Here is a 23715-nt window from a genome sequence, read left to right as displayed (position 1 = left end):
TAAAAGCTCCGTTCTTGGCAAGACAAGGAAAGCTGCTGAGCTAGTGGAAGAGAAAAAACTGCCATATACAAAGAAGGAAAATGAGAACTTCATTTTGAACTGCAGACATAGTTATTACTCTCAAGTGCAACTGGGAATGTTCCTGCTTAACTTGAGGACAGCTCAGTTCATGGTGTATTCACAAGTGGAACCACTGACTATTACTGTGCACCACTGTGATGAGTACATTGACAGGCTTGTGCGGAAGCTCCAATTTGTATATTTTAAGTGTTTGTTACCCAGGCTGGCAGGATCAGCCCAGACGAGTATTGTGTAAAGTTCATATGCATGCTCATCGAACATGCAGCACAGAAACACTGTGAATAAAGGGACACTATATTCTATAAACACGCTTTGTTCCTTCTAAACCTTTCACATGACTAAGCAACAACATGCATCATGTGCTTCGGCCATCTCATGCTGACTTATGGGAGACTAGCTGGCTAATTCATAAATTAAACACTTCAAGGTGTACACACACGTAGATGGGTTTGCATGGCCGCAAATAAGGCATAAATAAGAAGTGCTTCCAGCAAGTCAATGGAAACAGTCCACAACCAAGCTAACAATCCCAAAGCATTTGCTTAATGAATGCAGTAAAACAACTGATTTCGTCAAGTTCTGTCATCATGTTGACACGTTCATCCACTAATACAAAGGGCTCGTATTACAAGCACATCCAATGTGTTTCAGAACGTGACCAAGGTGAACAATCTGCACAGAACAGCATGCAAACACCCCGTAGGCTATGTGTGCCGTGAACATTGGGTTGAGACGGGCTGTTAACAGTGCCACTATCAATGGTTGGAGTGCTTGCAAGTGTGCTTCCAGTTGTGCTTAACTGATATTGCTGGAATCGTACTGAATACAAGCAGTGTTACAAGCGACAACCTAAAATGGAATCAGACATCACTACATGCTCAAATGACTAGTTTCGATATTTCCCAAGTTGGATGCAAAATCTGTTTGTTGCAAGCTGGATTTTAGTGTGTTCTCTAATCTTGAATATAATTTCACCTTTTCAGTATGGTGTTGCTAAGAACATTTCACAGCATTTCATACCTTGTTGTCACCAAGAACACAAACAGCGAAAAAAGCATTGTTTCATAACATGGTAGCATACGCTTTCATCTATTCAGTGAGTACAGACATTAATATTCACTCAGCCGTCTATATGCCTGTTTTTTCTCTTTTTCACCTATCTGTTGAATGTCAAACAAGTCCTAAGCAGGCAAAATAGAACAAAAAATATTGCATATATGGTGGAGTGTCGTCAAATACGTGCCAAGCAGGCAAAACTCAACAAAGCTGCAAACATCGAGGAGAGATGAAGCTCAGGAAATGGATAATGCATACAGCAGCTGGAAATAAAGTAAGAGCAAAATGTGTGTTTGACAAATGCAAGACTTCAAATCGGTCTGACATCACTTCAATGGAAGAACACATCGAGGACTCGTGGCTCTTATTCACTACTCACTTAAGTGATAACTAGAATCTTTCATTTGAAAGAATGGTTTGGTTTATGGGGTTTAACATCCCAAAGCGACTAAGGCTATGAGAGACGCCGCAGTAGAGGGCTCCGGAAATTTCGACCACCTGGGGTTCTTTAACGTGCACTGACATCGCACAGTACACGGGCCTCTGGAATTTCGCCTCCAAAGAAATTCCAGCCGCCGCGGCCGGGATCGAACCCGCGTCTTTTGGGTCAGTAGCCGAGCATCATAACCACTGAGCCACCGCAGCGGCCATTTGAAAGAATGGGAATGGGAATGGGAGATGCCAGCAATTATGATCAGTATTTGGTCAAGTGACCCAACCATCTTCCAGGGCACAGGGCCCTTTAGCACGTTGAAAACTTTCATTCTTTGAATGGCACACTCCACGTGCACACGTGCCCGTGCAATTTTTAGCGTATTTTCAGAATCCTCAGCTGAGAATTGGGCTTGGTCACACAGAAAAGGTGGCTCTATAACACCCAGCCCAAGCTGCCCACAAATGCCATCCAAGTCGAAACCTTTATCAACCATTACGTCATCCTTAAAAACTGTCAAGCTTATTCAGCACGCTTGATTTCTCTAAGCAAGTCTTGTCAGATGCCCTGCCTAAAAAACTTTACTAATGAAGGTTATTAGGCCGGCAGGTGAAACAAGCACCTTGGCAGTGTGCGTCCCCTTGTAATATGAATAAGTAAAAATCCGGCATGATGCACAATGGGGTTTTTCAACTTCTACTTCTGTACAATCCAGCACAATGCACACTTCTGTAAATGCAGCAAAGTGCTGGGGCACATTGCTCTGTACTTCTGCCCTGTCAGACCATGGTACGGCTGCCATGCTCTGCAAAGTGCTACTAAAGTTCCTGGTAGCTGTGGACCTACTGACACCAAACAACGTGGCCAGACATAAGAATGGCAGGCATGTTTTCAGTTGAATAAGAAGAAGCACAATGCGCTCCAGAATGGGCACGCTAGTGTTTACATCGTCAATTACAGCTACTTCCTGAGTAATGAGCTCTAATATTCTCTTCGACTGCACGCCCACGAAAGCATTCAAAAAACTGTTGGTGGTCAACAGTTCCACAAGAGTAAATTCTTTTAGCGCAAACTCCGAGTCCGAAAACAGCATGCTGGACACCTATGTCCAGCCATCTCACATCTCTACTGTGCAGAGCTCTCAGTGAGAGAAGAGCCTGAAGCCGCTTCTGGAATGCATGCTGCCACCTGCGTAAGAGAAGTTTACAGTCAAAGTGTGCATATGACACATTGTCTTCAAAATGGCAAAAATGTTTAAATACCAACTGTGCTAGCTGTACACTGCTGGTCGGAGGCCATGTACAGGCTTTGTCAAAAGTAACCAGGCTGCATGTTTTTCTTCTTAGTCGTATATCTCTGTATGGTAAGAAGAACCCCCGTTCTCACCTTCAAAGAACTTTTTGATCTTTAGGGAAGCCGTGAGGGCTCTGTTATACGAATGAGAAGCAAATCATGGAGCCTGGTTACTTTTAACAAAGACTGTACTTTCCGGTTTTAACCAGAAAATGCCAATAAGCATACGCCGGTGAAAAAATTTCGGAATAAGTTATAAGGGGCGACACTGCTCTTTAAGCTAACTTTGCCAATTTTTATCATACATTAATGAAATTAGCATATCTAATTCATTTTTGTGTTGCGACCACAAATATGCAATTTATTTTTGCCTATCTATCTTAGATTTTGAAATATTCATATATTTATGACTAATTATTGTGCCCAAGTTTTCATTAAGTTCCTCATAAGATATTTATTAAAATGTCTATATGTTCTACAAAAGCCAGTGTGTGCAGCCATAGCATAATTTTAATTTTTGGTTGACTGACATAGAAGTTACAGACATGCGAAATACACTCATTAAAAATTTTTAATTTTCGAAAAATACCCCCCATGCAGCACCCATGCGTTTATGGATATGGTTAATGCAATCTTCTTTCCCGATTTCCACAAAGCCATAAATTTTTTCCTCATGCAGGGTGTTGAATGCACAACTATCACCGTTGCACAACATGGTTGTGTACCGTAGTCCATGCTTGTTCAGTGATCAGCCAAACAGTACTTTCGTAGCCTTCACTTCCATTTGGCCGGGCTTGCTCGAGCTGTTTTTTTGACACAGGTGGTCACCTCGCCATGCTTCATAGTGAGGGTCACCTTCTTTCCGGCCCAGATGGCATCCTAAACAAAAGTTGGAAAGAACTACAAAAACGAGCACATACTCGGTAAAGAGTTCAGTGACTGTTCCCACACAGATGTGCGAGGAATGGCCTCTCGATAGCCATGTTCCATCATAGGATATTGCAATATTGCCAGGATTTCCAAAGATTAGCTGACCGTACAAGGATTTCACGGCATCCGCATATTCGCTCATCAAATGCGCGGCAGCATTCAGGAAGGCAGTGTTCAGCTTCCCCTTCACGTATTTCTGGTATGTTTTTTGGTGCAAACATCGTCGCGAAATGTTGAGAGCCGAAAAAATATCGTTGAGGACGGTTTGACTGTTTCCTGTGCTCGTAACGGCACAGGTCGCGAGCACGCTCACTTCAAACGGGTTGCACGTCGTATTCCCACCTGCTCTCAGCGAGCTCCACTCAGCCTTCAGTTCTCTGCAAGAATCACAGTTCACAACGAGCTTGACTGCAATTACGTACTCACGGCCCTTCTTTGACAGCATCACAGGACTACCACACACTCTCCACTGCACGCATTTGAGCCGCTCGTTTACGGCTGCGAGGCTTAGAACGGTGAACGCCGTCCCGTTTCCCGGCGCCTCGTCGAAGTCTCCCAAAAGAGATTGCTTGTGGTGGGTAGCGGACATTGCAGAAAGCCATCGCTCTTCTTGTGCGTGGAGATCAATTGCCATTTTTTCGATTTTGGAAAGAAGTGGCGTGTCGATGCGCACTGTTTTTGGCACTGCAGCGGGCGCCGATGCAGCGCATGCAACCGCCGTTACCGCTCCCTCCGTAGGTGCATTGCACTGGCTCGTAGGGATTGTCGCTGCTCCTGGCGGATCTGATAGCACATCGTGTGTCCGTGGCCGCCGTTTGCACTTCTTGCCAAGGGCATGAGCTGTCCGAAACTTCTATTTTCCCCCAGCCATCGCGAGTGAGAAACAGCAGTAGCACGGTGCTCCGTTCAAAATGCTGAAGGACGCTTCCCGGCGTCCACTCGGGAGGCAGGATTCGCCACACGTGATGCAAAAGCACCAATGGCGCTCACTTATTTCGTATTTTTTTGCGGTGGGTTAGCTCCACAGTTGCCAGATGGAGGATTGTTTCCCGCCAAAAAAATGGAAAGCACAAGAAAGCGAGTTTGAATTTGTCCAATCTTGAGGACTTTTTATGAGTGAAAACTGTCGTTGTACTGACTTTAACATCGAATAACGCGATAAATACTTGTCGGAGGACCATAATACTTCAGAAAACAGCTTTTTTTGCGATTTTCTGGTCTTAAAGAGCTGCGTCACCCCTTAAAACCAAAAAACATTCGTTTCTTGTATGTTCATGCTATCATGGTAGTCTAGAACCCATTCTTGCAGAAAAACTTCAGATTTCCTTCTCTTCACAGTACAGAACCAGGCTGGCAAGCGATAAAAAATGCACTGGGGTGGACGTCGAGGTTCTATCACACCAGCTGCCAAAATGCACCTGCTAGCATATATGTTGATGAATATAGCAATGTGCCATCAGCGTAAATCTGTAATTCAACTTCTCCCCACGACTTGTTTTCAAACCAGCGAAACTATTTTGTTGCTTATGCACGCGTACAGCGGCAACTTGAGAGCAAGTGGTTAGAAAATGGTGCATAAATTGTTAACATATGACCAGCAAAGCATCATTACTTTCACAACTGCTTGCTTTAGAGCGAGATTTTCTGAACCTCGTAAAGCGCAAGTGAAACCATGTTGCTTCTGCCACATTCTGTGGATAAATTGGCGTAGAACCGCGCAACAAACTGTTGCTGGGGCTCAGCAAAGTGGTCGTTTGAAAAAGAGTATTTTCTAAGCTCATTTTATTTGACATTTCACATTTCAAAAACGGTATTGGCAGAAATCAGTTTATTTGACATTTCACATTTCAAGAACTGTATTTGGTGAAATCATGTTGTTTGACATTTCAGGTCAACCACTCTCAGCGCCTGCGGGAAGTACCCCTAAAAGTGTGGATTCTTGCCAAAGTAGATGGAACTGTCGAGACAGCGCATTGCACGTGCATGGCAGGTGTAGGCGAAGCATGCTCGCATGTTGCTGCTACACTTTTTGCCGTAGAGACAGCTGTAAGGCTGAGGGACTCCGCTACTTGCACCGAAAAAAAAAATACATGGCTGCCAGCTCATAGCCGGAATGTTGAATTCCGAAGGCTAAAGGAGATCGACTTTTCTTTGGCAAAAGCAAAGAAGAAAAAGATGGACAACATTATAAACAGTAATATTACCGGAGATGTAGCCCCTTCATCACATAGGCTGCGGCCAATCCCAGCTGCGACAGATGCAGAGCTAGAGCAGTGCTTTTCAGCAATAGCAGATGCAGGAGTGACGCCAGCTTTGTTTACTCTGCATGAAAAATATAGCTCTCTTTTTCACCCACCACGAGCAAAAGAGCCTTTACTTCTCCGGACCCTAATGTGTGAAGAGGCCACCTCTGAGGATTTTCCTGCTCTGGTGAGCCGAAGAGTTCTTGAAAGAAATGGTCATAACACAAGATATGGTGTAGCATGTCGAAGCCGTGACAAGAGAACAGTCAAAATGTGCAAAGTGGTTTGCATTTAGAGCTGGACGAGTAACAGCTTCAGTTATGAAGAGTGTGTGCAGGACAAACGTGGACCACCCGTCAATAAGCTTGATGAGAAGAATCTGCTACCCAGAGAAAAACAAGTTTTCATCTCAAGCCACAGAATGGGGACTCAAACATGAAAGTGCAGCCCTTTCCACGTACCAAGCAAATGTAGTGCAACGCCACAACGATGTGACACTGAGAAGAGCCGGCGTTTGTTTAAGTGCCAAATATCCCCATCTTGCAGCATCCCCAGATGCTATTGTCAGCTGTCTATGCTGCGGTGAAGGCATTGTTGAAGTAAAATGCCCTTATTCACTTGCAGTACAAGGACTAGAAGCAGCATTGAGCAACAAAGATTTCTGTCTGGAGGCTAGTCCAGAAGAACCTCGCTTAAAGAGGGCGCATGAGTATTTCTACCAAGTCCAAACACAGCTGGCGATGTGTGCGGTGAAATACTGTGACTTTGTCGTTTGGACGCCGACCTCTGTACATATTGAAAGAATAAAGGAAGATGGTGCATTCTTTCAAGGAATTCTGGAATTGGCAACACGATTTTTCACACATGTTGTGCTACCTGAAATGTTCTCACAATACTTCACCCGAAAAGATACACCAAAGGCTGGCACTAGTGCTCAAAGATCTGTGTACTGTTACTGTCGAGCCCCAGAAACTGGAAGAATGGTGGCATGCGATGGGGAACTCTGCCCATACAAATGGTTCCACTACTCTTGCATTGGAATGAAGCGGGCACCAAAGCAGAAGCACTGGTATTGTGCAGATTGTGCTCAACTGAAGAAAGCGTAGCAGAGTCCCTGGAACACAAGCCCCAAGCTTTCATTAACCTGTTACCATGAGTTGTTCTGTGTCGGCAGTTACTTCAAATCAAGCTTGTAGCTAATGAGGAATTTATTGCATGGCTACAAGCTCTCATCACCTACATACAAATGGTATGGCAAAGATCACATGTGGAAAAGGAAGAAACTCCTGAAGAAGTTTGGCCATGTAACCAGCGACTGCTACAATGCTTTCCTCGAGTGGCGCTATGCATCCAGAGATGGTGTCTTGTGATCTGCTGTGCGACGTCTCTTGGAACACACATCGAAACAGAAGGTCATACTCATCTGTCACACATGTGGGGACCAATTAAACTATGCTATGCCCAAGTACAAGCTAGGCAAATGACAGAAGGATTGAAAGACAACTGTAACTCTCAATGTCCCTTCGAGTTGCAACGGTGGTTTCAATCGTATTTGTCTTTGATGTGATGAGATGGAGATTTGAGAGTTCACTAGGCAAGACTGCTTTGTCAGTGCGGTATGAAGAGAAAGTTAGCTTCAATCAGTATACCACACTGCCAACAATAAAGAGTACCTAGGTAGTTAGCGCCTGTCCTGTGGTATGTTTCTTGTGTCCTTGTTCCTTAGTGTTGAATGAATGTTATAATATTAGATGTAGGGTCATAGAAGCAAAAGAGAACTGGCAGCCTTTATACTGAGTACAGTAAAAAAAATGACAGGTAAACACATTTTGCACAGTATATGCAAGAAGGGTAACGGAATGGATTCCAAGAGAAGGCAAATGTAGCAGGGGACGGCAGAAAGTTAGGTGGGCAGACGAGATTAAGAAATTTGCGGGGATACAATGGCCACAACTGGCAAAGGACAGGGTTAATTGGAGAGACATGAGAGAGGCCTCTGCCTTGCAGTGGGTGTAGTCAGGTTGATGATGATGCAAGAATAGCCTTTTCCAAATACCATGCATGCTCAGCAAGCTTAGCTACATGGCTCTGAATTTGCAGGAACAACAGATTGACAGAAATTTGTGCAACCGCAGCAACTGGATGCAACCGCAGTAGTACGGTCATAACGGCCGTGGCCCAGCCGCAGACTCGGTGCCCAGTCCGGATTTCCATTATCCATCAAATTGGCAGGCTTCCCTTTGAAAGAACACACATGAAAATGCATTAAATGCACACATACTGTGTATTAATTGCAACGTCAAGTGCACAGTTGGCAATCTACAGAGCTTTGACTAACGCTATCAGAAAAAGCTCGTCTGAACGCCGCGGGTAATCTCGGCAGCAAGAAAGAGAAGCAGCAAGGCGAGTTACAAAACGGCGTAATCTGAAAATGATCGTACCTATCACGAAGCCCAGCCACACAGCCCACAGCCAGTGCACAGTAAGCAATCTACAGCGTTTTGGCTAGCGCTTTCAGAAAAAAGCGCGCCTGAACGCCGCGGGTAAACAATCTCAGCAGCAGGAAAGAGAAGCGGCCAGGCGAGTTAATGTTATAAAATGGCGTAATCGGAAAATGCCCTTACCTTTGACGAAGTGAAGACCGCAAACACGGACATACTTCGCATTCTTCAAGTCCTTTCTATTTATCCTTGCCAGCCAAATGCTCCGGCGCTGCTCAGACAACAGCCTTGTCCGTTCACATTGGTTCTTAATAACCGCGGGCAAACTAAACAGTCCGATGCGTGGCTGTGCCGTGTCTTTGGTAGCAGAAGAATCACTTCTCGTTCTGCAGCCAAAAATGGCACAAATTGTCATCGTGAAGCCGGAATTGTCAGTCTTCTACTACTGCAGAGTACACAACCCAGCAAGATCTCTGCAGCGAGTGTTCTTAAACATGGCGGTTTCCTGGCTTGCGGATGTGATGTCGAAACCCATGAATAGTTGAGCTTAACTGGAGGTCTCAGCTTGCTCCAAGCAGGAAACGGCTGCGGTTGGGGAATTTTCAGAACGTGGATCAAGCAGTGCTGACGAGGTTCAAGGATGCCCGATTACAAGGTGTGCCAGTGTTGGGGCCAATGCTACAGGAAAAAGCGCGGGAATTCGCTGCAGTGCTTGAAGTCGCTGGTTTTGAAGCAAGTGCCGGGTGGCTCTACCGTTTTCGTCAGAGAAGCGGGATCACCTGGCAGACGGCCTCCGGAGAAGAAAAAGCAGCGGACGCAGAGGGTGCCGCTGCGTGGACGAACGGCCACTTTCAAGAAGTCGTGCAGTCTTACTCAGAGGATGATATTTTTAACGCTGATGAGACCGTGTGCTTCTATCAGCTCCTCCCGGAGAAAACGATGCATTTTAAGGGAATGAAGTGCAAAGGCGGGAAGAAATCGAAGGTTCGCATTTCCGTGCTGTTTGCCTGTAATGCAACTGGCACGAAGAAGCTCAGGCCTCTCGTCATCGGGAAATCTTTAAAACCTCGTTGCATGAAGAATGTAGTGCCGCTGCCGTGTGACTACCGAGCCAACAGCCGTGCTTGGATGACGCGCAATATATTCTCTGAGTGGCTCCTCAAGGTCGACAGCGAAATGAAGAAGGAAGGCAGGAAAATCCTGATGATTGTTGACAACATCAGTGATTTAAAATATGTCCACTTGACCTCCATGGATTCGCTTGCGCCAGAGCCACTTGGAGCCACCACCTTCCATTTCCTTCATTTTTTTGTGAATGCGTCTCTCAGACCCTTGAATCGTGCCTGTGCACTTGATCCTGAAAAAAATAAAAATTGAAGTCATATTTACAAGCATGCGGCTGTTGGTGCGTCACAATGTTTTGGCACCTGCCATTGTGTCTGCCTTAAGGCTGAGTAGTTGAAGTGATCAAGTTAACTAACGTTATAATTATCAAGGTAAGCATACAAATTAACTAGCATATGTTTTGAGACAGCTTCTTTGCAATTCCAAACATGCACTAGCACACAGTACGTTTATTCAGCTCCTCGTTTGGTCTACACTGACGCTGAATTCAGATGACACACATGCATATCAGAGCCGCATACATGCACGGCTGGTTTTCCTATAATTTGCAACGCGCATGCCCACAAAAACCTCGTCTTTGACTTCACCACCTTTCGTTGCTTGATAATCCATTTTGCAGCCTCAGACAGCTGCCCCGACTTACAATAAAGGAAAGCATTGCAACATAATATGTCCTCCGAGAAGTCTTAGTACAATTTGCGAAGAGCTTTCTCGAGCCCGACCGGGCACCGACAGTTTGCGCCGATGTAAACATGCCGCACGTGTCGGCCAGCTAGGCGCCACAGGGATAAATAATGTGTCAGGCGGCGACGAATTGATTAGTTTTGGCACCTGTCATTAGATGAACGCTTTTTCGCTTCAAACTCAATAAGAAAGGAATCACCGCGGCTCGACGTGAACGTAGAAAATTTACAGCCCACGCTCATGTCAACGAAGGCACCGTGAAAGTTGACTTACCGTCAGGGTCAGCTCCTATCTCTGCTTCAATCTCCTGCCACACGATGGCTTTCTTCCGTGCATCTTTGTACTGCATGTCGCAGCAGTTCCATAATATTGGTCGCATTTCGACGGCTATGATTAATTTAACATTGCACTCGATGCGCGCAAATTTGGACACCATGTTGACTGTGGTCGGTCGCAGAATCAAAAGCAACGGGCGGAAGCTAGATGTGGGAGCAGAGCGCTCTCATTGATCCGCGCTGACAGCTCGCATTCGCCGCTTCCAGTGAGCGGCTGACCGCCAGGCGAACATATCTAGCACTGCTTGGTCGGCCGGGCGGCCGTTCGCAGGTTTTTCGCGAGGAAATCGCTCCATGTGGGTCGGACTTAAACATCGGGGATCACGTTGTAGAAGGCATTTTTTTCTGTCCAAAGTACTAAACACATTACTTGAAGTCCTTGAAATTACTATGTCAGGGCCTTGAAAGTACTTGAAATTTCTTGAATTTTTTCTTTTAAAGCTGCTATGAACCCTGGCTAATTACCAACTTTCTTGAACATAACTATTATGCCACGAATATTTTTCCCTGTTTGCTTACGCCTTGCAGGTTCCTGTTGTTATATACGGTTAGCATTGCTCCAACATCACTTGGCAGGCACATATGTGACATGTTTTCCATGCTCAGCACAGCATGTACCAAATGTTCACATCAGATACTGCAGTAAATGCACGTAACAGGAGCTGTCAGCAATGTCAGGGAATGTCAGTAATTGTAATGCACTCTATTATGTACCGTAGCAATTATTCTTATTACAGCCTCGAACATAGAGTGAATGGTGTGATATAGCTGAAGGGTTTTGGCAGCAGTGCCAGTTTCCAAATTGCCTAGGTGCAGTTGGTAGCAAGCACATGCACATAAATGGCCCAAAAAATCTGGAAGTCTCTACTTCAACTACAAGGTATGGCAGTGTTGGCTCTATTTAATTTGTTACAGCACTAAAGGGCCTATCATCTCCGTTATAACATAATGTGCAATGTAATGCACGCATTACCCGCAGTTGTATTTGCCTCTTTACAGGGCACCACCTACTCCATTGTATTGATGGCAGTAGTTGACAGTAGGTATCAGTTCAGGCTGATCGATGTTGGTGCACCTGGACGCCTCAGCGATGGAGGTATATTCAAAGATTCCTCAATTGGAAAATGACTCGTGAAAGGACAGCTCAACTTACTACAACTGCCACAATCAACTGCAACTTCGCCTCACGTGTTTGTCAGCGACGAGGCATTTCAGCTTCGTCCCGATTTTATGCGGCCACTACCTGGGAGCCGGACAAACAGTGAAGAGGTGGTTTCAGCGACCGCCTGAGACGTGCAAGGCATATAGTGCATGGCAAAAATTTGCTGCTTTGAGCCTTTCTATATAAATTTTTTTTTTTAATGACAGCAGAAAAGTGCTCTTAAGTAAAATTGAAAGTTGGTGGACGTTCTTCAGCTCGCCTAGCTTTTGGCTTTACTTAATCTGATTCCTAGTTCAGTGGGCTCTTTGTCATTTAACAACTTTTATGATCCTGCAGTCATTGTGGCACTCTTCGCTGTGTTTGTAAGGCTAGGACATTTTCCCGGCCTCTTTGCCGTCGATTTTCCCCTCCCGAATTACAGGCTGTCTCCGGGTTTCTCGGATTAGCGCTTGTCTGCGCCATCCTATCCGCCCTTTGCATTTCTTTCACACCATTTTTTACATCATGAAAAGTCCTCTAATTGCATTGCATAGAAAACAAAGGAAGAAAATTAACAAAGAAATATTTGTGCAAGTCCTTTAATTTTGGGACGTTCATTGTCTGTTTTCATCTGCTGTGTGCAGTTTGTCTTCTGTAATCACACAAGTGTCTATCTGCTTTTTTGCACAATTTGTTAGTGCCAGAGAAGTTAGTTAGTTATATTGATTTTAATGGCGCAAAAGCAACTGAGGCTATGATGCGCCAAACACAAGGTTGGAGTTTTTGTTAAAGGTGAAGCTTTTTATACTTAGAGTTTGTTTAAAACGCTGGCTTCCTTGAGAAACCTAAAAATACATGAGATGTCAACCAGTGCACAATCGCCTAAAAGTAACATGGGGTGTAATGGGAGTCTTTCCCTATAAAATGTTGTAAAATATTTCTTTCTTAGTTCTTCTAGTTTGACACATGAAATTAAAATGTGGTTCACTGTGAGTTCGGCACCACACATTTCACAGAGAGGTTTGTTTGGTTAGCAGAAAGCTGTGCGTGAGGTGGGTGTGTCCAATGCGGAGCCGACATAAAATAACTTCGGTAAAACGTTCTTGATGCCTACATGATTGCCATTCCCCTAAAATTGGCTTCACAGAATGTAGTTTGTTGTTTACGTGCTCTTGCCATATAGTGCCAGAGAAGCTTTACTGCAGTGCAGAAAGAGTGTACATTCATGTCTTTCTTGCTGAAGCAGTGCTGTTTTTGTAAAACAAAAAAAAATGACTTTCTGTGTTGCAGGAGGTATGCAGAGAATGCGCTTGGCATTCTAGCTTCACCGTGGAAGATTTATGATCGCACCATCCACCTGCAGCCAAGTAATGCTGACCATGTTGTAAAAGTGGCATGCGTATTGCACAATTTCTTGAGCACAGTGAGTGCATGGGCATAAGAGTACTGGCCCTTTCGGTTTTGCAGACTTTGAGGATATATTTGGTAATGTCTTGGCGGGAGCATGGAGAAATGAGGCACCAGGCCGAACCTCTATGTTTGAGCTCCAAGGCACAAGGGTGCACAAAAGCTCACAAACTGCAGCCAATGTGCGCAGGAATTTCATTATTTTTTTTTTCTAACGAGGGCCAGGTGCCGTAGCAATGGAGCCTGCCTGAAGTACAGAGGACAGTGCAACACCAGCTGCCATGAGTGCTGAAGGGAAAGCTTTTCAATAATAATGTCACCAATGAACTGGTAACCATATCAGTGGACTCGACTCGTGATTGACGAAGTGGCGGTGCACTGGACGATGACGATGCTGACAGTGTGAAGCTGGGCCCTTGGAATCTCTGAGCTGAGTGCTGGCCATCACAGCGCAGCCGTCAATACAGACTTCCCCGTAACATCCCCGTAACAATATCATTCGAGCTATGCTCGCTGAACATCCAGCTCATTTCCATTGTAGTGGCATTGTTGCATCCTGCCTCCATCAAAATGCAACCTGCAGGCTCGATAACACAATGCTTCATTTTAGGAAGGCAGTGGTGGAAACCTCACAGCAGTTATTGCTTAAAGATGAAAACATTCGGACCACTGCCATTTGTATAATTTTTGAACATGAAAATACGACACAGTGGAAAAAAACAACTGTACAGATAAAAATTACCTGCCGCTTTCAACACAGAAATCATAAAAACAAATTTAAAATCATAAATAACTCTTTCTGCCTCAAATTAAAGCAGAACTTGTGCCTGTCCTGAGCAAATCACATGTGAGAGAAAATAAAAGGTACAAATTACCTTAGCATCACATAACAGACATAGAAAAAGTAAACTTGCCAGCTTGTCGAGTAAACATCACTTGCATTGCATTTGCAATCACACTGGAGAAAGTTTTGAGTAAATATGACATAAAGAAGTAAAAATGTACACATCATTTTACTTGACTAAAACATTTATCACAATAGTCACCACAGACTTGAAAGCTTTGTACTTGCATATTAGTACTTGTACATACTTGAAGCCCATTAGTTTTGCTGTACAGCATAATCATGAATTATAAATAAGAAAAAAGCTGCAGGTATTCAAACATATTCAGCACTGACTCACTTACAATTATGACCATTTTGACAGTGCTCATCCCTGCCATGAAACATCATACAAAATAGTACAAGCATACAATACTTGCATAGAAAACAATGTTCTGCTTGTAGAATTCATGAGACAGAATACAGACAGCTGGGCAAGAGATATTCTGGAGCTGTAATGCTGACGAAAGTAATGAACATGCCACCGCCGCCTTGACATTCTGCCCACCAGAAGATATCTACAAAGCTCTATAAAGCTGCAGAGACTGTTGCGTCTAAGTCAATGATGAATGCCACTGCTGAAGTGCGTTGTGTTGTGCAAAGTATTGAGTGTGGTGTGTCAGGTGATGGCACATGGAAAAGGTGTGGGCATTTTTCATTGAATGGCTATGTGTCCTTGATATTCATTGATACTGGGAAAGATATTGACGTAGAAGGCATGCCAAGTAAATGAAGGGCATGCCATTCGAAAAGCAAGTTGAACCCTTCAAGCACTGAATTTCTGGAATGGAAGGCAGATCATACCCAGTGCCAAGTGAACTACACCAGAAGTGATGGTGGTATGGGGGCAGTAGGGCTCTATCGTATGTTCGTGCGTGCAGAAAGAAGTCGTGGTTTAAAATATGTAGACTTCTATGGAGATGGCGACTCCAAGAGCGACGTGGTTATAAAGGACATGTATGGTGCAAATAGCATGCACAAACCGGAGTGCATTGGGCACATACAGAAGCGTGTAGGATGCCGACTACGAAAGTTGAAAAAAAGTGTTCGTGGGCTTGGAGGCAAAGGAAAGTTAACGGATGTCCTCATCGACCAGCTGCGAATGTGGGAGACCTGCAAGCCATGAAGCAAGCTGCATAAGCGAGCTTGTTTCACTGCAGTTCAACAGATGAAACACCAAGGCATGGTCTGTGCCCTCTTGGCACTGAGAGTTGGGGTGGGTTTAACCGACGGAATGCACTCGGTGGTGGATGCTACAAGCACAAGGGAGGCCTTTCCAATGAGGTACTCAACAAAGTGAAGCCGGTGCATACTGACCTTTGTACGGATGAGCTCTTAAAGAAGTGCCTGCATGGAAAAACCCCGAACACCAAAGAGAGTTTCAACGATATGATTTGGCAGCGGGCTCCCAAAGACGTCCACATGAGCCTGTCCATCCTACTTTTTGGTTTATATGATGCTGTGTGCCACTTCAATGATGGCAACAAAAGTGCAGCAGATATTTTGAGAGAAGCAGGCATCGAACCTGGCCGCCACACTCTCATAACATGTTGCACCAGTGACCAGTACCGTGTGAAGAAGGTTTAGCGTCAATTAATGGGTGAGGTAAAAAAGCTTTGTGCGATAGACAACTTCAAGCCAAGCTTGACGGCACCGTTGTTAAGGTTATGCGTTATGTAGATGACTTCTTAGTATTTTATCTCAAAGGTGACGCCCAACAAACTGTTGCTCAGATTTTTGACGTGTTCAGTACTGAACTTAACAACCTACAATTGACCACAGAGCTACCTACTAACAACAAACTAAGGTTTTTAGATCTGGAACTTGAGCTATCGTGTGACCATATCTGTTGGATGTACTCCCCGCGATCCCAGAAGAGCCTGCTCCCCTTCCGGTCGGCCCACTCTAAGATAGTTAAGCGCGGGATAGCGAAAACATGCATGAAAGCCGCTCTGTTTAGATCATGTGCGCATAAAACCCAAGCCAGCTTTGACGCGCAGATTACTAGGCTTACCGCTACAGGCTACCCGACAAAGGTCTTATCTAGCATAGCAGAGTCGATATTAAAAGAATGCAGAATTCAGAAGGAGACACGCAAACTGGACAATAAGAACATAATGTATTCCGTATGTTCATCAAGTATCGCACAACCTGAAAAAGACTGTGAACAAAGCCGGCGTGAAGCTCCTTTTCTCTGCCAGGAACAAGTTGGGAGGCCTGTGCAAGAGAGTGAATCATTGTGGGGGATTCATGTTGCCCCTCGCCCGCCGGATGCACCTTTCTCTCTCTCGTGGCCTGCCGCGGCTCTTCCTCTGGAGGCGCGGCGGCGGAAAGAGCGGAGGGGAGGCGCCCGCGACTACGCGTCGTCACGTGGGCAGCCCTCCTTACCCACCCCTCTCTCGGTTTCGGCGGCCGCGCGGGCCGCGCGCACGGGACAGTTGGATGGAGAGTTGACAGCGAGCCCTGAGAGAGAGCGGACGCGGCACCAGCGGCGGCCCAGGTGACCTGAACTCCTCTGTGCCTCCTGTGCCTGTGTCCTGTGCCTGTTGCCTGCCGCTGCTGCCGAGACCAGCGGCGGCCCAGCTGTGGCGCGCCCTACCCGAGAGAGGCGGGTGGCACCGTGGGCAGCGACAGGAAGCGGGCGGCCCTGTCAGCACTTCGGCCGTTGCCTGCTTCGGCCCCAATAAGGCATCGAAAGGGTCGCGGGACGCAAAGGAAACTCCGCAGTCCCAGGACGTGAGCCAGAAGCTCGCCAGCAAGCCCATCGAGACCAGAGCGCCCCGAAGTGTTCCTAAGAGGCAGGCCCCACCGGAAATCCAAGAAGCCCGCCATCCCTTGGATGGTGTTCGCCCGCATTGTCCGGTAGATACAGTAGGACGTAACGGGCGAGCATTTCACGATGCAGATGCTGGCCCTTCGGGCGCTTCACGAAGCCAGTGACGCAATGATTGGGGGCCTTTTTGGAGCGTCCAGCAGACTGGTCCGCCTCGCTGGCCGAGCTTCCAGGGGTGTCCTTACTACTATGCTTCGCCTCCCGAAAACTGCCAGCAGTTTGCACAGGGCTCTGTGCTTAGGGATGTGACTCCCTTTTTGCTCAGGTCAATGTTTCGAAGCATTCTCTCATTTATTTTCTGCAGGAGGAGGAGGAAACATGGCTGATTTTCGACGCTTGTTCAGGGAGGAGTTCCTTCCACACGATTACAAGCTGCGTATGCGACGAGAGCTTGAACTGCGGACACAGGCCCCGGATGAATCGCTTGTCGAGTTCGTACGAGCGATGCAAGAGCTGTATGAATATGCAGACCCAGGAGCTCCGAGTTCGGAGCGAGTGGAACGTGTCATCCGGCAGAGCCATCCGACATTTTCCCTCTACTTGAGGGGCTGCAGATGCAGCGATTTGAACGAGCTTGCCATTGAAGCGCGCCGAGTCCAGGCTCAAATTTCAGCGGCCCGTAAATACCGACCCCCACCGCCGGGTGAGGAGTGCCTCGAGCCTAGGTGTGCCTGGAGCGGCGTTGCAGCGTTAAGGGGTGAGATCACTCCCATGGCAGGTGCGTTCACGAACGAGCGGATGCCGTTCGCAATATCGGATCGTGCTCTGGATCCTTACAGGTACGGGCTGCGGAGTGCTGATACACAACCCCCGGAGATCTGCGGGGTACCGCCACAAAAGCCCACGCCTGCTCAGAAAGCACCCACGGAGGTCCGTGTACGGCTGGATGGCCGAGGTGCCACTGAGACCCCCCGAGCGTCGCAGCGAGAAGCATGGAGATCTGTGCGCTGCTTTAATTGTGGCCAGAGTGGTCACATAGCCAGAAACTGCCCCTCGAGATCGGGAAACGAGGCAGGCCGCCGGTAGCAGCAACGGCGGAGGCTACCAACGCTCGGGAGCCCATCCCCGTCACGTCCGCATTCAAAGTTGGAGAACCAACTAACACGCCTGCGCCTTTCATGGCCCTCGCAGTTGCGGGGAGAACCTTTAAGGCGTTGCTGGACACGGGGGCAAGCATCTCGCTAATAGGAGACGAGGTCGTTTCCCAGCTCCGGCGGAGATCAGTTCGGTTGCGACAGCGAAGGACGCCACTCCAGCTAGCTAGCGGAGAAGTGCGGTCCTGTGGTGACGTTCGCCTCGCAGTGCGCTGGGATCAGCGTGTGCGCAGAATGCGTTTCGTTCACCTGCCTGGTCTCACAGTGCCAGTTATTCTAGGCCGAGAGTTCTTGGCGAAAACTGGACTGGTTGTAGACATCGCCCGTGGCGGATATCGGGAGAACCCGTGCGCCCCACTGAGGCCCTTTGTCGACCCGCCGACTGCAACGAGATCGTTGTCAGAACGCACGGCCGACACGCCCGCGGAGGAGCGAAATACCTCCCACGAGCAAAGCCCGCACCGCCAAATGCCGGGATCGGCAGCAGCGGCCCGCTTCAATGCGCCCTCTCCGAGGTCGGAGAAGGGAAAGCAGGCTGTACCGACAGATGTCGGCGAGCTAAGAGACAGCGGGTTTCCCCGCCCAATGCCGAGATCGGCAGCGGCGGCATGTCAGCACAGGTTTCCTCCGAGATCGGGGGAGAAAATGCACAACTTACTGGCAGATGCCGGTGCGCTGACACAGCTCGAACGTGACCGCCTCTTGTCGTTGTTGGATGACTTTGACGAGATATTCACGGGCCAGCCGGGATGCACTAGTTTGGTGCAGCACCGCATAGATACGAGTGACGCGCTGCCCTGGAAATGTAACCCAAGGCCCGTCAGTGCTGCCAGACGGCAAGCTATCGACGAGGCGCTCCAGGAGTTGCTCGATGCTGGTCTCATATGCCGCTCTTCCAGTCCCTGGGGGTTCCCAGTGGTTCTTGTGCCGAAGAAAGATCGCACGTGGCGCTTGTGCGTTGACTATCGGCGGCTGAATGCGGTCACAAAGAAAGATGCGTACCCCTTCCCGAGAATAGACGAGATCGTCTCAAATCTCGGCGGCGCTAAGTTCTTCTCGATTCTTGACGCAAGTAAGGGGTACCTGCAGGTCGAAATGCGACCGGGCGATGAGTGCAAAACGGCCTTCACGTGTCACAGAGGTCTGTTTCACTTCACGAGAATGCCTTTCGGTTTGTCCGGAGCTCCGAGCACATTCCAAAGGCTGATGGACCGTGTACTCGGAGACGCCAGATGGCATCACGCTCTCGCATACCTGGACGATGTGATCGTCTACTCTCAAACTTTCGAGGAGCACCTCGATCACCTGAGAGATGTCCTGGGAAATCTCAGGGCGGCTGGCATCACGCTCAATCCCGCAAAGGTGCAAATCTGCCAGGCTCAGGTGAGCTTGCTTGGATATCGAGTAAAACGGGGACAGGTGTCTCCTGATCCAGAGAAGCTTCGGGGGATCCTGGAGTTTCCTGCGCCTAAAGATGTGAGCGGTGTTCGCCGTTACCTTGGCATGGTGGGATACTATCGCCATTTCATTCCTAACTGTGTGCGACTGCAAGCGCCCTTGGCAAGATTGCTAAGAAAGTCTTCTCCGTGGATATGGGGAGACGAGCAGGAAAAGAGCTTTCATCAGCTCTCGCACGCTATCGCTGAGACGGCGGCTTTGAAGCTGCCCGACCTGAACCGCCCATTTGTTATCCAGACAGATGCCTGTGATATCGGGGTGGGAGCAGTACTCCTTCAGATGGAGGGGCATGAACTCCTACCTGTGGCATTTGCGAGCCGCGCCCTGACGCCGGCAGAACGCAATTACTCAGCGACAGAAAAGGAATGCCTGGCCATCATCTACGCACTTCGAAGGTTCGAGATGTACGTAGAGGGAACAAAGTTCACGGTCGAGACCGACCATATGGCCTTAACCTGGCTGAAACGCCTGCGTGAGCCCAGCGGGAGGCTTGCGCGATGGGCCCTGACACTGCAACGCTTCGAGTTCGAAGTGCGTTACCGCAAAGGCACTGCAAATGTAGTCGCCGATGCGCTGTCACGGGCGCCGGTCACTGACACCCAACCGGCCGGCCAGGACGAGGAGGAGGCAGAGTGGCAGCTGTCTCCCCCTCTGCGGAAGGAGCTCGTTGCGGGGAGTGCCCCGTCTTCGAAGCCCCGAGAGCACGTGCACCTCGTTGGAGCGGGGATCCCTCTCGAGGTTGCGTTCAGCAGAGAAGAGCTTGTCAGGGCTCAGCAGGAGGACTCATTCTGTCAGGAGTTGATCAATAGTCTTAGTGAAGAGACAGACACTCCGACGAGTCAGGCCAAATTGCGCTGTGAAGCCACTGGTAGTGTGGTTGGCGCTAACTCTAGTGTCGCTGGTATTGCGGCGAGTGAGTTGGAGAACTTCCTGCTGAACCGTGATGGAGCTTTGCTAAAATACGTGCCAGGCAAAGAGGCCTCGGATGAGAGTTTCAAAGCCGTTATTCCGCGCAAACTGCGGCGCGCCGCTATGCGGCACTATCACGACGCAGACGGTCACGGGAGCGCTCCAAAGACATGGCAGAAGCTTTGTCGGTTTGCTACCTGGCCGGGAATGAAGGCTGACGTATGTAGATATGTGCGAACATGCCACGTCTGCCAAGAGAGAAAGCCTAGAGGTGGAAAGGCACCCGGCTTACTCCAACCCGTCATAAGCACCAAACCCTGGGAGATCCTGGCGTGCGATTTGATGGGGCCGCTGCCGCGCAGCAAATGAGGGTACAAATACGTGCTGGTAGTCACGTGTCACTTCAGTGGGATCGCTGAATTGTACCCGCTGCGAAAAGCGACTGCCCGGGAGATCCTGGCAAAGCTGTGTGAAGTGTTTTGCCGCTACGGCTTCCCAAAGCGGCTGATCACTGACAATGCCACGTATTTCACATCGAAAGTTTTCCGTGATACGTGTGCAGCAATGGGTGTCCGGCAGCAGAAAACCACGTGCTACCATCCCCAGTCCAATGTGAGCGAGCGCCGAAATCGAGATATCAAGCCGCTCCTGGCGCATATGCGAGATCGCACAATGATTGGGACGAGCACTTGGACGCCATCTCCTTCGCTCTGCGCACGAGCACAAATCGCTCGACCGGCTTCACGCCGGCTTTTCTCATGTTTGGCAGAGAGCTGAACACGCCTATGGACACAATTCTCATGGAAGGGTCGGAGAGTGTCCGCGAAGTCACGGCAGATGTTGACGACTACGCAAGGCGATTGCGCGAGCGTTTGGCAAATGCCATTAAGGAGGCGAACCGCAGCCGCGCGAAGGCCAGGGCAAGTCAAAAGGCCACTTATGATCGCGCACACAGAGACGTGGACTTTCAGATGGGAGACCTCGTTCTCAAGCGCAATCACGCACTCAGCGATGCAGCCGCAGGTTTCGCGGCCAGTCTAGCGCCCAAATGGGTGGGACCCTTCCTGATCGCTGAGAAGCTTTCGCGGCTTAACTACCGGCTGAAAGACCCGAGATCGGGCCGAATCAGCGGACCCATTCACGTGGGAGAGCTGAAACAGTACTTCCAGAGGGAGGCTGCTGTGGAAGCAGAAAAGCCACCCGCGCAGGATTGTGCAGAGGCGAGCGAAGCCCAGAGAGATCTCTACAGGCATCGCTATAATACCCGAAGCCAGCGAGCTCGCTGGGGCAACGGGAGAATGCCGAACGCGTGAGATCACGCACACGGCGGCGTCGGTTGCCAAAACAGCTCGCGATCGAGCAAACGGCGAAGGAACGCCAGACGCGCGAGATCGCGCACGGTGGGCCTAAAGCAAGGAGGTCCTTGCCCCCGACGTCACAATATCCGAACTGGGCGAGATCGCCGAATGTGACCCATGCCGACCACGGCAAAGCCTGGTGCGAGAGGTCTCGTGCCCACCCTGCCTGTGTGGATACACAAGCCGGTGTAGTTCCTGTACCCGGAGCACTGCAGGACGCCCGCTCGGAGGAGCCGAGCCCCCAACCGGCTGCCCTGATTTACGGCCCTGGCTTCAGCGACGGTCACGGAGAGCGGCGCGCGGCCGTGGATCGAGACGCCGAACTTCGCCCCCACACCATCGCACGGGGCATCGGCGGCGGTTCCGGAGCAGCGCGGGGCGAGCTGACGATGGGCGGCCTGAACGCGGAGCAGGCCGGCTTTCGCGGCCGCCATCCTGGTCTGGCCCGCGCCCCAGGCGCAGAGCTACCATCCCGGGGCCCAGTCTCCGGAAAGGCGGCATGGACCTGCTGATCCGCCGAGTTCGCTTCAGCAGGTGGAGGTCACTATTGAGAGAGGGAGGGTGTGGGGATTCATGTTGCCCCTCGCCCTCCGAATGTATCCTTCTCTCTCTCGTGGCCTACCACGGCTCTTCCTCTGGCGGCCCCCGACATGGAGCGGAGGGGAGGCGCCCGCGACTACGCGTCGTCACGTGGGCAGCCCTCCTTCCCCCCCTCTCGGCTTCGGCGGCCGCACGGGCCGCGCGCACGGGCACAGTCTGATGGAGAGTTGACAGCGAGCCGTGAGAGAGAGCGGACGCGACACCAGCGGCGGCCCAGGTGACCTGAACTGCTCTGTGCCTGTCTCCTGTGCCTGTGTCCTGTGCCTGTTGCCTGCCGCTGCTGCCTGCGCGCGACCGAGGAAAGACATTGGGAGATCCCAATTAAAGGTTCTGCCTGCGGGCTTATTCCTCGGAGGTGTGTTCTTCGCGGCCACAGGTGTGGTCGAGCTAGCGGAGTGGCGTTGGCCCTGAGTTCAGGTTAGTTAGTTAGTTATATTGATTTTAATGGCGCAAAAGCAACTGAGGCTATGATGCGCCAAACACAAGGTTAGAGTTTTTGTTAAAGGTGAAGCTTTCTATACTTAGAGTTTGTTTAAAATGCTTGCTTCCTTGAGAAACCTAAAAATACATGAGATGTCAACCAGTGCTCGATCACCTAAAAGTAACATGGGGTGTAATGGGATGGTTTCCCTGTAAAATGTTGTAAAATATTTCTTTCTTAGCTCTTCTAGCTTTATACATGAAATTAAAATGTGGTTCACTGTGAGTTCAGCACCACACATGTCACAGAGAGGTTTGTTTTGTTTGGTTAGCAAAAAGTTGTGCGTGAGGTGGGTGTGTCCAATGCGGAGCCGACATAAAATAACTTCGGTAAAACGTTCTTGATGCCTACACGATTGCCATTCCCCTAAAATGGGCTTAACAGAATGTAATTTGTTGTTTGCGTGCTCTTCCCATTCTGCCTGCCACTTATTTCTGAGTTTACTGTAGATAAACTTTAAACAATCTCTGTGCGGTATGTTCACTTGCTTTATTTGGCCATTCCGGGCTTGTGCAGCACATACATCTGCTTTCTCATTACCTACAATTCCAACATGGCTAGGAACCCAGCAGAATTTAATGTTGTGCTTTTGTTTTGTGATTTTAACTATGTTATGTATGATGTTTCCTATTATGGGTTCAGTAGCATTCCTGGAGTGCAGTGCTTTGAGCATACTGAGGGAATCGGTGTAAATGATGCTATTTTTGATGTTCTCTCTTACTATTTTTTCTACAGCTATGAAGATGGCATAACACTCAGCAGTAAAAACTGATGCGCATTCTGGTAGTCGCATTATCTGTTTATTTTTTTCTTGGATTACTGCACTTCCAACATGACTTTCTGTTTTTGAGCCATCGGTATAAAATTCAATGTAGGTGTCATACGTTTCTTGTAGTGCAAAGAATTCCTGTAATATGTACTCGTTTGGCG

The 23715-nt window shown here is 48.6% G+C and overlaps 1 protein-coding gene and 2 pseudogenes across 4 annotated transcripts in view; 2 read left to right on the top strand and 1 right to left on the bottom strand.

Moving 5' to 3' along the window:
* LOC149360058 (uncharacterized) overlaps window positions 1–23715 on the bottom strand; it is a 181448-nt gene that overhangs the window by 50030 nt on the left and 107703 nt on the right. Inside the window, exon 3 of one of the 4 annotated variants that reach the window (XR_016288823.1) lies at window positions 3229–9834. The exons of the other annotated variants lie outside the window; for them this stretch is intronic. The gene's annotated coding sequence lies outside the window, so the exon portion shown is untranslated. Of the gene's footprint in view, window positions 1–3228; window positions 9835–23715 lie in introns of those variants that run through there. 4 annotated transcript variants of the gene reach the window in all.
* On the top strand, window positions 2250–7200 carry LOC149360068 (uncharacterized; annotated as a pseudogene).
* On the top strand, window positions 9118–15639 carry LOC149360067 (uncharacterized; annotated as a pseudogene).

Source organism: Amblyomma mixtum, chromosome 2, assembly GCF_055824585.1.
Source record: "Amblyomma mixtum isolate Tamu chromosome 2, ASM5582458v1, whole genome shotgun sequence".
Classification (NCBI taxonomy): Eukaryota; Metazoa; Arthropoda; class Arachnida; order Ixodida; family Ixodidae; genus Amblyomma; species Amblyomma mixtum.
The sequence above is the reverse complement of the archived record's forward strand: the minus strand, read 5'-3'. Positions and strand labels throughout refer to the sequence as shown.